The sequence below is a fragment of the Dipodomys merriami genome, unplaced genomic scaffold, assembly GCF_024711535.1.
Source record: "Dipodomys merriami isolate MVZ:Mamm:240054 unplaced genomic scaffold, mDipMer1.0.p SCAF_75, whole genome shotgun sequence".
NCBI classification, from domain to species: domain Eukaryota; kingdom Metazoa; phylum Chordata; class Mammalia; order Rodentia; family Heteromyidae; genus Dipodomys; species Dipodomys merriami.
The window spans coordinates 6,497,501-6,497,868 of record NW_027206346.1 but is presented as its reverse complement, the minus strand read 5'-3'; positions in this window follow the sequence as shown (position 1 = coordinate 6,497,868).

Genomic DNA, 368 nt, shown 5'->3' with positions numbered 1-368 from the left:
GCTCTTCCTCTCTCTGCTCGTCACCGCGCGGTGGCCTGCTTGCGCCCGTGTGCCCGCGCCGCCGTCCCGGATGGTGGCGGTTGGGTCGCGTCGGCGGCCGGCTTGGCCCGCCGGTGTCGGTCTTCCCGGTCGCTGCCGGCGTTCCCTGGTCGGGCGGCCTCGGTCTCCCGGATCGAGGTCCGCGCCTCCCTCCCTTCCCGCGCCCGCTCCGCGCCCACCCTTGTGTGCGCTCTCGGGGCCGGTCGGGCCCGCCCGGTCGTTCTGGTGTGCGGCGACCCGGGATCCGCCTCGCCGCCCTCGCTCCCCCTCGTTGGCTCCCCGTCTCCTCCTCGCCATCGCCCGCTGGCCGGGAGGGAGGGGTGGGGTTC